The sequence below is a fragment of the Schistocerca cancellata genome, chromosome 3 (assembly GCF_023864275.1).
Source record: "Schistocerca cancellata isolate TAMUIC-IGC-003103 chromosome 3, iqSchCanc2.1, whole genome shotgun sequence".
In the NCBI taxonomy this organism is placed as follows: Eukaryota; Metazoa; Arthropoda; class Insecta; order Orthoptera; family Acrididae; genus Schistocerca; species Schistocerca cancellata.
In genome coordinates this window covers 555,441,448-555,455,355 of record NC_064628.1, presented here as the reverse complement: position 1 = coordinate 555,455,355, position 13,908 = coordinate 555,441,448, and the positions used below count along the sequence as shown (strand labels likewise).

The 13,908-nt window shown below is 39.9% G+C and overlaps 1 protein-coding gene across 3 annotated transcripts in view; it reads right to left on the bottom strand.

Annotated features, from left to right (window-relative positions):
• The window catches only part of LOC126175398 (protein FAM117B-like), a 95,677-nt gene that overhangs the window by 26,530 nt on the left and 55,239 nt on the right, over window positions 1-13,908 (bottom strand). The window lies entirely within an intron of this gene.

Below are 13,908 nucleotides of genomic sequence, written 5' to 3'. Positions count from 1 at the left end.
TTTATTCAAAGACAGTAATTAAATGAAGTCCCTGCATGTCATAATGGTCCCTCGACATTACAAAATATAGGACATGATTCTTAGTATGATGAGAGATTATCAAGGAAAGCAACGCATGACTGCAATGTGTTCATATGCTTGCTACAAGGTTGGTAAGGAGTTCTCATTGTTCAGCATTCCATTCTAAAAAAAGGTTGACAACTACATGGATGTGCTGCAGTACATCTTCCCAATGCATCCAAACATGATCAGTGGAATTTATTTTGGGGAAATAGGCATGTCAGTCCACTTGCCAAATATCTTCTCATTTAAGAACCACTCTACCTGTGCTGTTCAATGCAGCCATGCATTGTCATTCATAAAAATGAAGTCAGGGCTGAATGCACACCTGAAAAGACACACATGTGGAACAAGCACTGTCTTAGTAACATTTACCCACCAAAACAGACAAGTTCAACAATGTTCCTGGATACATTACATGTTTGCACTGAATCAGGGTACAATGAGAAGCATTACTCAGACTGAATCTGTTCTCAATTGATAAGAGCATGTGATCTCACTCCTTACTCATTCCTATGCTATTGGCCCCATTGCAAATAGTACTGCCGATATGCGAGTGTCAAAGGACCACATCATACTGGTCAATAGGCAGAGAGACCAACCTCATGCAATTACCGTGCCACCGTGGATCATGAAATTGCGTTCCTCACAGTCCTGTTAAATGTGAATGCAGTTGCACCCACTGTCTGACAAGGGTCTTTTCTTGCCTGTTGCACAATGTAGCAGTCAACTGCTGCTGTAATTAACTGTAGTCACCGCCATCCCTCCTTCGGGTAGCAGTGCCTGTGGTTTGGACTGTTCCCTACGTACTTCATATAGTGCTGTGAGCAGTACCAAACTCCTGGGCTACATTTGTCACACTTCAGTCTCTTTCCAGTTTCCTGATGATTCTTCCTCACGTGGAGTCATCCAAATGTTGTCACTGGGCCATGTTCTAATGAACACCACTACAGTGCACCAACACTGCTCACTGACTGACACACACTGTCTTTCCCCGTTCCTTCAACGGCCTTGTATTGCAGGCCCAGCCCCATTAAGTTATAGAGTCACACTGACCTAACACCACGTGATGTCTAGCTTTCTGTGCATGCTTCTGCATGTTCATTCATTTTCACCAAGTAGTTAATATGTTATGGTGCTTTACCTTGTCCTTAAGTTTTGCAGAGCAATGTATTAAGTTAGCGTTCTCCAAAACATGGAAACATGAAGATACTCAATAATCACTAGAATATAAAGTTATTGCCCTCCATTCCTGTGGGTAACATATAAACTACTGGGGCAAAAATGCAACTACCTAGGCCATTTCATTGACAAGTGATATGACATATGGTTGGTCACTGTAGGAGTATGTGATAAAATCTGACTAAACGAAACACACACATTACAGTAAGGCGTCCCCAAACTGTTGCATAAGTAACCAGTGTATACCCTCTTGCAGCAACACAGATGTATATTCTTAGAAGCAAATGATCAGTGCTGAATGGCATCTTGCAACAAACTGTTTCAGCCACCATGCACCTTTTAGTACATTTTGGCAATGGTACTTGCAAGCTCTGAAGAACAACTATGGCACTGCTTCATTACGTCCCATACATGTCCACTAGTGAGAGATCTGGCCATTTTGCTGGCCACAGCAATTATCATACACCACGAAGAGAATGTTGTATTGCAGTACCTGTATGTACTATCCTACTGAAAAACAATATCAGGTTCTTGACGACCAAATGCCAACAGCACAGGGATACCTGCACAATGTAGCAGGCACTGATTACTTTACCCTACAGAAACACCAAACGTGACCACCAGTTGTAACTGATGACCCCCGCAACATGAAGCCAAGAGTGGGACCTGTGTGTCAAGGGTGAACGAATTCCGGAATAGGCTGCTCACCAGGTCTAAACCATACATGTGTACATCCATCATTCACATACAGACGGAACCTACTCTCATCATTGAGGACAACAGAGCACCATTCCCCTCTTTCACAACACTAGGATAGCCATCTTGGAGGTTAGGGTGTCCCTCATTTTTTCAACTTCAATATATTTGAATGCTCACCTTCCAATACAGTTTGAATGATTCTAAAACATGTGTACAAAATTTTGTTGCGATCAAAGCACTCTAACCAGGTGTGACTTGAGCCCAAACTTGCATGAGGAACAATATCTTTCACACTGTCTATGTCATGCTGATGTCACCTCAGCTTAAAAGTATGTGCACATGCAGTGCAGTCAGTTTTTTGTTACCCATCATGTTGCACATGTTTTCCAGTCGCTACCTAAGATGTCACATCAATTATTTATTGCCAAAAAATGAGTGTTTTTAATAGGAGCTATAAAACACCAAATAACTGGACACAAATTACCATCAAATACGCTAATGCTGGAAGTTTTATTTGATAACACACAGGAAGTAAAGTTAACATTTAGTGGAAGTGCTAACCTTGTGGTTCACCAAGTGCATTACAGTTTGAGAAAAAAAGGATTTAAATAAGAGCTATTCAGCATTGTTCCTTAAAATTCGCTAACTTGCATTTGGAGAGAGGAAAAAAGTGTAAATGTTCATTTAAATGCCATAAAGAGAAGTTTATGAATAATAATTAGGACTATTAATCTGATTTGGCACTTGCCAACGTTCTATAAATGATATATGTGGAAGAAGACAGGATATTTTTACTTCGACAGAGAGAAGGCTACCTTGCAGGAGTAGACTGAATACTTGCCAACAAGAAGAAATGTCTAGGCAGAGAAAATTTGAAGGGAAAAGGTACTTCTAAATCTCCCTTCTTAATCATCTGGAGAATCAGGTAAGGCATTTTCATGTTCAGACTAAACTGACATTAGCGGTGGTCAGTGCTCAGAACAAACTTCTGAGAGTAGTTTATTGGAGAGTGCTGCAAGGCGAGGTACCAAAGATTTTATTACTGTAAAATTAATGGGTGTCTTCGATAGATACCAGCTGTAAGGTGTTCAAAAAGCATCAGGAATTTTGTAATTTCATGGGTCATTCTAGTCTGATTAATGCAATTTTTTGTTATTTTGTTGGTAAATATGCCTAAAACGTATCTGTACACTGAGAGCCATATTGGATGTGTCAAGTGACAGCTTATGAGTAGTAATCATTGATTTGTTTACAAAAAGGCATCAGAGAATTTACATTATATTTTGCTATAAAAATATTATAAAAATGTAACAAGTTTTAAGAGATGTTGAATATTGCTTTTGATGAGTCTGCTATGAGGAACACGAGGGTTTACAAGTGGTATAAACACTTTCAAGAAAGCCATGAAGTTGAAGATGATGAATGTTCTTGACGCCTCAGCACATCGACAACTGACAAAAACATGGAAAAGTGAAAGAAATGATTTTGAACAAATAAGAAGCAGAGAAGTTGCTGATGTTGGCATGCCATGAAATATATTCAGATCTTTTGAGTATGAAGTGTGTGACAGCAAAAGGTGTTGTGAAAGGAAGTTGGTCAGAAGTCACTAAATGAAGTCAACAACAATGCAGAATTACTGAAACATTCCATAACATGTGACGAAACATGAGTGTACGAAACTAAGACTCATTCGTCCCAGTCGACGCATTCTGGATTGCAAAGATCGAAAAAAGGTTGGCAAAAGTCATCGTGTGTGAAGGCTCTGCTCACAGTTTTCTTCAATTTTAATGGCATAATGCATCATGAGTCCTTGCCAAAACATGAAACGATCAATAATGAGTACTGTCTAAGTTCCACACCAGGCTGGGGGAGGGGATGGGAATAAAGGATGAAGAAGAAGAAGTAATAGTCCAGATTTGTGGCGAAATAATTCATGGCTTTTGCACCATGGTAATGCTTCCACTCACACTTTATTACTCGTTTGTCAATTTTTGGCAAAAAACAACCCTGTAATGATGCTCCAGCCTCCATATTTGCCAGATATGGCCCCATGTCACTTTTTTACACTCCCAAAAGAAAAGAGAATCTTAAAGAGCCAGTGTTTTCCAAGCTTACATGAGATTATGAATGAATTGCTAAAAGAGCAAAGTGCTAGCCCAAAGAGTGTTCCAGAAGTGTTTTGGGGATTGGAAGAAACAATGGCATAAGTGGACTACTTTGAAAAAAATAATGTTAATGTGGATGAATAAATAAAATTATTTCCACACACAAGTGCTTGGTTACAATACTAAAGAGCTCTGAATCCATATGTCTTCTCTTCACAGAATCAGACAGAATAAGAGAATGGCATGAAACAAACTTTGCTTTCAAGAATGATTTCCCTGCAGTTCTTACTGTTCGCTGGGACGGTAAATTATTGCCAACATTAAATGTCAAGAACCCAGAAGAAGAAAGACTTCCAATCATTTTTACACTTGGGGATAGTGAACAGCTTGTTGGTGTAGCAAAATTATACAATGGTCGTGGTAAATAGCAAGCAAATGTTGTTTGGAATGCATTAATATATTAGGTCACTGAACAAAATGTACAAATTCTCTGCAGTGACAACTGCCTCCAACACTGGCCATCTTAATATGGCATGCATGTTACTTTAATACAAATTGGACGGGGAGTTGTTTTATTCCCAATGCTATCATCACATATATGTGAACTTATTTTTGAAAGTGTGTCTGAATCTGAAGTATGTGCTACAATAAGCAGTCCTGACATACTCTCAGAATTTGAGAGAAAACTGGGATAGTACCAAAGTCAGTAACTTTCACAATTGCAAGGAAATTGTGGATTTGTTTTTTAATGAGCCAGAAATTAAACAGATGTTAGACTTATCTGAAAGCGAATTAGATAAACCAACAGAGGCAGAGGTCATCGTTGGAAGCCAGAATAAAATAATAATTGGATCCTTTCACTGACCTCCCAACTCAGATGACACAGTTGCTGAAAGGTTCAGAGAAAACTTGAGTTTGATTTAAAACATGTACCCGAGTCATACAATTATAGTTGGTGGTGACTTTAATTTACCCACAATGTGTTGGCAAAAATACATGTTTAATTCTGGAGGTACACATAAAACATCATCAAAAATTGTGCTAAACGCATTCTCTGAAAATTATTTTGAGCAGTTAGTTCATGAGCCCATGCGAATAGTAAACGGTTGTGAACACACACTTGACCTCTTAGCAACAAATAATCCTGAGTTAATAACGAGCATTAAAATGAATACAGGGACTAGTGAACACAGGGTTGACGTACCAAGATTAAATATTGTAACCCCCAAATCCTCAAAAATAAACCTATTCAAAAAAGCTTGATGCCTTCCTGAGAGACAATCTCCACTTCTTCCAAATTAATAATATAAGTCTAGACAAGATGCGGCTTTAATTCAAAGAAATATATCAGCAGCAACTGAGAGATTTATATCGAATAAATTAACAAATGATGGAGCTAATCCTTCTTGGTACACAAAACAGGTCAAAACACTGCTGCAGAAACAATGAAACAAACATGCCAAACTTAAACAGACCCAAAATCCCCAAGATTGGTGATCCAGAGGCTAGAAATTTAGTGCGGACTTCAATGCGAGATGCTTATAACAGTTTCCACAACGAAACTTTGTCTAAAAACCTGGCAGAAAATCCAAAGAGATTCAGGTCGTATGTGAAGTATGTTAGGGGCAAGAAACAATCAATGCCTTCCCTGTGTGATGGCAATGGAGATACTATTGATGACAGTGCTGCCAAAGCAGAGTTACTGAACACAGCCTTCTGAAATGCCTTCACAAAAGAAGAAGTAGTAGTAAATATTCCAGAATTCGCATCAAGAACAGCTGCCAACATGAGTAACGTAGAAGTAAATATCCTCGGAGGAGTGAAGCAGTTTGAATCACTTTTAGAGCAAGTCTTCTGGTCCAGACTTTATACACCAATAGGTTCCTTTCAGAGTATGCTGATGCATTAGTTCCATACATAACAATCATATACAACCATTCGCTCGATGAAAGATCCATACCCAAAGACTAGAAAGTTGCACAGGTCATACCAATATTCAAGACAGGTAGTAGGAGTAATCCACTAAATTACACGCCCATATCATTAACGTCGATATGCAGCACAATTTTGGAACATATATTGTGTTTGAACATTATGAATTTACCTTGCAGAAAACTGTCTATTGACACAAAGTCAACATGGGTTTAGAAAACATCGTTCTTGTGAGAGACAACTAGCTCTTTATTCGTATGAAGTGTTGAGTGCTATTGAAAATGGATTTCAAATAGATTCTGTGGTATTGATAGTTCTGATGCCACAGCACAGGTGCACGCTCTTAGGTTGGCACTACGATAGCGGACGAACTACGGCATCCACAGCACCCTCAAGCTGACGCTGTGAAGCTCAATGAATGTCTCTCTGCTTTCTGCCCATTTCATCAAGAGCAGGCGCCCTGGAAACATCACTTAAATTTCAGAGTGTGTCAGCTTGCTATTGAGACTTTGTACTACTTATGATGGGAATACAGCTTCGCACCTATGTGCTCATCATCGCAAATTTATGTAACCATTTATTAATTTGTTTTTGCCTATAATAAACATCTTTAAATTTACACGCAGTACCAAAGTGCTTTACCTCTCCTGCTCGCCTTTGCTGTTCCTTATCTATATAAATGATTTGGGAGACAGTCTGAGCAGCCGCCTTAGGTTGTTTGCAGATGACGCTGTCATTTATCGACTAATAAAGTCATTAGAAGATCAAAACAAATTGCAAAACAACTTAGAAAAGACATCTGAATGGTGCAAAAGTTGGCAATTGACCCTAAATAACAAAAAGTGTGAGAACATCCACAGGAGTGCTAAAAGGAAACCATCAAACTTCGGTTGTATGATGAATCAGTCAAATTGATAGGCCGTAAATTCAACTAAATACGTAGGAATTACAATTATGAACAACTTAAATTGGAAGGAACATACGGAAAATGTTATGGGGAAGGCTAACCAAAGACTGCATTTTATTGGCAGGACACTTAGAAAATGTAACAGGTCTACTAAGGAGACTGCCTACATACGCTTGTCCATCCTCTTTTAGAATACTGCTGCGCGGTGTGGGGATCCTTATCAGGTAGGACTGACAGTACATCAAAAAAGTTCAAGGAAGGGCACCACGTTTTGTATTATTACGAAATATGGGAGAGAGTGTCACTGAAATGACACACGATTTGGGCTGGACACCATTAAAAGAAAGGCATTTCTCATTGCGATGGAATCTTCTCACAAAATTCCTGTCACCGACTCTCTCCTCTGAATGCGAAAACATTTTGCTGACACTGACCTACATAAGGAGGAATGATCACCAAGATAAAACAAGGGAAATCAGCGCTTGTACGGAAAGATATAGGTGTTCATTCTTCCCGCGCACTATAAGGGATTGGAATAATAGAGAATTGTGAAGGTGATACGATGAACCCTCTGCCAGGCACTTAAATGTGATTTGCAGAGTATCCATGCAGATATAGATGAACAGTGAGAGGTGATTACTGTGAACTCATAGAGCCCTGTGTAATAATTTTTGGGACCGGAAAATGTACCCTCTTGAAGCAATGTATCAAGCAGGATGGATGGCAAGAGCAATTTATTGCTTAAAAATGTTTCTGATAATACCACAACTTGAACTATCCATTGAAAATAAAAATGCAATGAGAGGTGTCTTTTCATTTTAAATGTTTATGTCAAGCCATGGCTTCAGTGCCATGGAGTTTTAGATGCTCCTCATCTGCATCTCTGCTTCCTAAAAAATTCTGTAATTATCTAAAAAGACAACAGTCCACAATTTCAGGAAGCAGCTGTAAGGATATTTAGTCATCACTTGTGGTATTATCAGAACAGTTTCTCTCTCTCTCTCTCTCTCTCTCTCTCTTTCTCTCTCTCTCTCTCCCCGACGATGAATCAGACATACAAACCAAAATCAAAACAGTAGAAAATTTGGACAGAGAAAATCTACAAATGGAAAAGGGAGACATTCCTTTTTGTGGAGAATTGGATGAATTTTTGTATGGCAAATTGAAGATGTGCGCAGCAAACCTGGCTAACCCTCAGATGTAAAAACTTAAGAGGTACATGCTGGTATCTGTCGACAGGTACACAAACTAATGAAATTGACATTGGTCTCCCCCTTAAACATCACCAGATATGATTTCTGCAATGTCAAACATTCCAGCTTCCCTCCAGTAGAAAGAAACTTAACAGCTGAGTAACAGTAACTGGAAAGTTGCACAGGTCACACCAATATTCAAGAAAGGTAGTAGGAGTAATCCACTAAATTACAGGCAGCAGGATTTTAGAACATATATTGTGTTCGAAGAAGAAGAAAATGGCCTATTGACACACAGTCAACATGGGTTTAGAAAACATCGTTCTTGTGAAACACAACTTGCTCTTTATTCACATGAAGTGCTGAGTGCTATTGACAAGGGATTTCAGATCGATTCCGTATTTCTGGATTTCCAGAAGGCTTTTGACACTGCATCACACAAGCAGCTCGTAGTGAAATTGCGTGCTTATGGGATATCATCTCAGTTATGTGACTGGATCTATGATTTCCTGTCAGAGAGGTCACAGTTTGTAGTAATTGACGGAAAGCCATCGAGTAAAACAGAAGTGATTTCTGGTGTTCCCAAGGTAGTGTCATAGGCCCTTTGCTGTTCCTTATCTATATAAACGATTTGGGAGACAATCTGAGCAGCCATCTTCGGTTGTTTGCAGATGATGCTGTCGTTTATCAACTAATAAAGTCATTAGAAGATCAAAACAAACTGCAAAACGATTTAGAAGAATTATCGAAATGGTGTGAAAAGCGGCAGTTGACTTTAAATAATGGAAAGTGTGAGGTCATCAACATGAGCGTTAAAAAGATCGTGTTGAACTTCGGTTACACGATAAATCAATCTAATCGAAAAGCCGTAAATTCAACTAAATATCTAGGAATTACAATTACGAACAATTTAAATTGGAAGGAGCACACAAAAAATGTTGTGGGGAGGCTAACCAAAGACTGCGTTTCATTGGCGGGACACTTAGAAAATGTAACAGACCTACTAAGGAGACTGCCTACACTACGCTTGTCCATCCCTTTAGAATACTGCTGTGCAGTGTGGGATCCTTACCAGGTAGGACTGACGGAGTACATCGAAAAAGTTCAAAGAAAGGCAGCACGTTTTGTAGTATCGTGAAATACAGGAGAGAGTGTCACAGAAATGATACAGGATTTGGGCTGGACATCATTAAAAGAAAGGCATTTTTTGTTGCGACAGAATCTTCTCATGAAATTCCAATCACCAACTTTCTCCTCAGAATGCGAAAATATTTTGTTGACACCGACTTACATAGGGAGGAACAATCACAAAGATGAAATAAGGGAAATCAGAGCACGTACGGAAAGATGTATGTGTTCATTCTTGCCGCAGACTGTAGGAGATAGGAATAATAGAAAATTGTGAAGGTGGTTTGATGAACCGTCTGCCAGGCACTTAAATGTGATTTGCAGAGTATATATGTAGATGTAGATACTGATGATCCACTTGGCTAGCAATCCTTGGCATAAGCAATGGACACCTACCACATGTGAATTAACAAAAGAAAACATCTGGAACTCCTGAAGTTAGTTTCTGTGTTTCATTAGGCAACAAAACACTAAATGTACATTCATGGTGATAGATTTGTGTGAAGCAAGACATTAAAAGCTAAATATTTCGTTTCATGTGGATAAGCGGGGGAGACCTAAAAATCACCCAAATAAATGCAATGAGGAGGACCAGGAATTGACATGGGCTCATGTCTACATCTACATCTACATGATTACTCTGCAACTCACATTTAAGTGGTTGGCAGAGGGTTCATCGAACCACAATCATACTATCTCCCTACCATTCCACTCCCAAACAGTGGGCGGGAAAAACGAACACCTAAACCTTTCTGTTCAAGCTCTGATTTCTCTTATTTTATTTTGATGATCATTCCTACCTATGTAGGTTGGGCTCAACAAAATATTTTCGCATTTGGAAGAGAAAGTTGGTGACTGAAATTTCGTAAATAGATCTCGCCGCTACGAAAAACGTCTTTGCTTTAATGACTTCCATCCCAACTCGCGTATCATATCTGCCACACTCTCTCCCCTATTACGTGATAATACAAAACGAGCTGCCATTTTTTAGCACCCTTTCCATGTCCTCCATCAATCCCACCTGGTAAGGATCCCACACCGCGCAGCAATATTCTAACAGAGGACGAACGAGTGTAGTGTACGCTGTCTCTTTAGTGGACTTGTTGCATCTTCTAAGTGTCCTGCCAATGAAACGCAATCTTTGGCTCACCTTCCCCACAATATTATCTAAGTGGTCTTTCCAACTGAAGTTGTTTGTAATTTTAACACCCAGGTACTTAGTTGAATTGACAGCCTTGAGAATTGTACTATTTATCGAGTAATCGAATTCCTACGGATTTCTTTTGGAACTCATGTGGATCACCTCACACTTTTCGTTATTTAGCGTCAACTGCCATCTGCTACACCATACAGCAAATATGAGTAAATACTTTTCCCTATGCTGTCAAGTCACTACTCCAGGAAAAAGAATGCCAATATGACATATCTGTGTGCAGATATAAACATTACCCAGATGTACAGGCTTCATAAAGGTAAGTACAAAAAAAACCAACAGGTTACCTCTTAGCACTGGCATTTGTTGTAAAATATTTGTCAGTTTTTCAATACTGGCTTTGCAAAACCATGCAGTGGCCCCTGTCAAGTTTGTTTTCATCTTAACATGCAAATTTCATGTGAGAAAAACGATCAGTAAAAGAAAGAAGTAGAAGCAAAACTGAACATCAATGTTAAACAGCTAGTCCTGCCTATTAAGAAGCTGAAAATGGTCTCGGGATATTCAAAAATTTATAATTCTGTTACGGTAATTGCTTTCATCAAGGGATGCCTTTTTTTGCAACGTGAGACTATGACAGTAACCACTGGGTTGATGTATCGGGCCATACATGGTGTGTTATCACTTTCCCTTTTACTCCTTAAAAGCAGCTAATGGCTCTGCCAAAAGGTTTGTTAAATTAATCCAGGATTTTCACATACTATTTACCACCGCTGAGGAACAAAAGGAATTTTTATTGTGCCATGTTCAAGAAAATCTTAGACTGTAAATGGATTCAAAAAATGAAATACTGAACAAAAAACATTATCAAGAGTAATAAATGCATCCTAAAAAGCGAACATATTTAATTTTGATTTTGTACAGTCATCGATAACTTTTACACTGTCAAAGAAGCTACAAAATCTAAAATTCCCAATATTAAAATTTGTTGCTCTAGTTAGCATGGGTTAATGTCATCTTATTGTGATGAGATGCTTTTCCAGAAAAAATTTAACCAAATACGAAACATTAAAGGGATGAGTGTAAAATTTTTCGAGGTGGTTGTGGAGTGGCAGGGGGACAAAATAAGGGACAGCCTACTGGTCGTGCCATGGTGTCAGTGGTAGCCTGGCCAGAGGCACACGTGATCTTAGTCCTGCTGGAAGTAGATAGTTCCTAATAGTCCTTGGTGATCCAGCAGTTCTAATATGTGTCCAGACTTCTTCCCTGGATGATCATCAGTCAGCCACTGCATCTTGCAAAATGTAGTCCGCCACCACTGCTCGCACAATGTGTCGATCTTTATGTGCGCCTACACTATGTGGACATCCAGAACCTGGTCTATGGGTGTGGGAATGTTCCACAGATCACTGCTGAAAGCAGTGACTCACCAACAACTCACTGTGCCAACATGTGCAGCAATCTATTGACTTGTCAATCCACTTTCCTGCAGGCACACAATATGACCCTGTTCAAATGGCAGGAGTTGTCCTTGACAGGGCATGGCTGTATCGTAGAATAAATGTTGCAAACAGTTTCACCTCTAAACTCAGCAAAGTTACCACTTACAGAGTCAAAACGGATGGCACACGTACAGGCCTTCTGAAGATCACCTGATGGCTGATGACTGACAAAGGGATCACCAAAACTGCAAAACCCTCAGTATGCACATATTATACCCTGGTGCCACAGAATAGTCTGAGGGTTTCGCATTCTTTTCTCCAGCAGTGTAGGAAAAATAAATAAGGTCCTGGGAAAACAATGCACAACACCTAGTTTCTGACTAGATATGTTGCAAGTAGCAAAGACAGTCATGGTCTTTGGTCTCAGATTTATAATATTCTTTGTCAGGGAAGAACCAATTTATGAGGTGCATTCAAGCTCTAAGGCCTCCGACTTTTTTTCTCCGGACTGGAAAGAGATAGAAACATGCGCGTTGTTTTAAAATGAGGCTGCGTTCATTGTCAATACTTCCCAGAGATGGCAGTACCGTATGGCAGATGGAATTTTACCGCCAGCGGCGAGAATGAGAACTGTTTTAAATACTTAAAATTGCGACATTTCCCTTACTTGAACAGCGTGCAATCATTCGTTTTCTGAAATTGCGTGGTGTGAAACCGATTGAAATTCATAGACAGTTGAAGGAGACATTTGGTGATGGAGTTATGGATGTGTCGAAAGTGCGTTCGTGGGTGCGACAGTTTAATAAAGGCAGAACATCATGTGACAACAAACCGAAACAACCTCGGGCTCGCACAAGCCGGTCTGACGACATGATCGAGAAAGTGGAGAGAATTGTTTTGGGGGATAGCTGAATGACTGTTGAACAGATCGCCTCCAGAGCTGGCATTTCTGTGGGTTCTGTGCACACAGTCCTTCATGACGACCTGAAAATGCGAAAAGTGTCATCCAGGTGGGTGCCACAAATGCCGACGGACGACCACATGGCTGCCCATGTGGCATGTCGCCAAGCAATGTTGATGCGCAATGACAGCATGAATGGGACTTTCTTTTTGTCGGTTGTGACAATGGATGAGACGTGGATGCCATTTTTCAATCCAGAAAAAGCGCCAGTCAGCTCAATGGAAGCACACAGATTCACCGCCACCAAAAAAATTTCGGGTTACCGCCAGTGCTGAAAAAATGATGGTGTCCATGTTCTGGGACAGTGAGGGCATAATCCTTTGCGTTCCAAAGGGCACTACAGTAACAGGTGCATCCTACGAAAATGTTTTGAAGAACAAATTCCTTCCTGCACTGAAACAAAAACGTCCGGGAAGGGCTGCGCGTGTGCTGTTTCACCAAGACAACGCACCCGCACATCGAGCTAACGTTACGCAACAGTTTCTTCGTGATAACAACTTTGAAGTGATTCCTCATACTCCCTACTCACCTGACCTGGCTCCTAGTGACTTTTGGCTTTTTCCAACAATGAAAGACACTCTCCGTGGCCGCACATTCACCAGCCGTGCTGCTATTGTTTCAGCGATTTTCCAGTGGCCAAAACAGACTCCTAAAGAAGCCTTCGCCACTGCCATGGAATCATGGCGTCAGCATTGTGAAAAATGTGTACGTCTACAGGGCGATTACGCCGAGAAGTAATGCCAGTTTCATCGATTTCAGGTGAGTAGTTAATTAGAAAAAAAATTGGAGGCCTTAGAACTTAAATGCACCTCGTATCAACCAGACAATCCAAACAGTTGGAGAAATAAGCAGCTGCTGGATATACATGCTCAAAACATAATTACATACAATGAAACAAAATTCTCATCTCTTGCATCAAGTAGGACTGTCACCAAAGAGGACACAGAGATCAGAATGTGGAACAATAAACTGAACTATCTACAATCTCAGTGATGTGTGTGTAAGTGGGCTCCCGATACTAAGAAAGTACAGCTAAATTTGCAGAGTTATTTCATTTCACCCGTCTTTCCTTCTAGAAGGAACACTGAGTTCTGAAAGCTAAGAATAACATTTGTGCTTTACGAGTTTCTATTGGGGATCCTAAGA